At 62.1% G+C, this 874-nt stretch overlaps 1 protein-coding gene across 2 annotated transcripts in view; it reads right to left on the reverse strand.

The window, feature by feature from the left end:
• The window catches only part of ELOVL1 (ELOVL fatty acid elongase 1), a 13,924-nt gene extending 13,057 nt beyond the window's left edge, over positions 1-867 (reverse strand). The window contains exon 1 of one of the 2 annotated variants that reach the window (XM_005423098.3): positions 841-867. The gene's annotated coding sequence lies outside the window, so the exon portion shown is untranslated. The remainder of the gene's footprint in view (positions 1-840) is intronic. The other variant, XM_031058718.1, reaches the window with a different exon arrangement.
• Between the last annotated feature and the right edge of the window lie 7 nt (positions 868-874).

Genomic DNA, 874 nt, shown 5'->3' on the forward strand with positions numbered 1-874 from the left:
TGCCCCCGGCTGGCCCGGAAGGCATCCCAGCCTGGCACAGAGGGGCCGGCTCTGTCCCGAAGGAGAGCGGCCGATTGTGGAAGGGAATTGCACCCTTCCCTGGCACCATGGGTGCGCTGGGACAGCAGCGCCAGGATGTGAGCTAAGGAGCCCTACAGCTCCTCACAGGACCCTGTTGCTGTTGAGAAAAAAACACAAACCCAAAAAAAATCACTTCAACAGCTCAACTGGGACTCCACTTGCGTTCCTCCGTCTGACACGGGCAGGTTTGCACACCGGTGGACTTACCACACGGTACAGCGGGTGCCCCCCTTCCCGGGGGGGTGACAGCCTCTACAGCCGCACCCAGCGTGATCACCCGCCAAGGGCACGTCACAGTACCACAACACCCATCCCACCCATCAGGCCACGGCCTCCCCACCCCTCTGCTGAGGAGACACCACACACCTCCTCCCATGACCGTGAGCATCCCAGGTGACGGGAAAATGGACATATACACACACGAGCCTACTCCAGCAGGCTAGTTAACAGGTGCCAAGTAGCACTGGCTTCCCCGGGGCAGGACCCACCATTCCCGGCAGTAAAGCTTAACTCCCCAAAGTAGCTAAATCCTGCTAAGGCCTCCTCAGCATCCTCCGGCTCCGCAACCACCTTCCGAAGCCCCCTCAGCACACCCTAACGACCAGCCTCGACCCACCGCTAACCTCGGACACCTCCACCCGAACTCCCTCCTCGCAAACACCCCAAATGACCGCTAGAACAGACCAGACACACCCAACCCGCCCCTCACCAGGGAAGACCGAGCCCCAAACCCTCCACCCCACGGCCACCCGCACTCACCGCCAGCCGCACCCCGTTCTGCCGCCGCCACGGA

The sequence above is a fragment of the Geospiza fortis genome, unplaced genomic scaffold, assembly GCF_000277835.1.
Source record: "Geospiza fortis unplaced genomic scaffold, GeoFor_1.0 scaffold333, whole genome shotgun sequence".
Taxonomy (NCBI): domain Eukaryota; kingdom Metazoa; phylum Chordata; class Aves; order Passeriformes; family Thraupidae; genus Geospiza; species Geospiza fortis.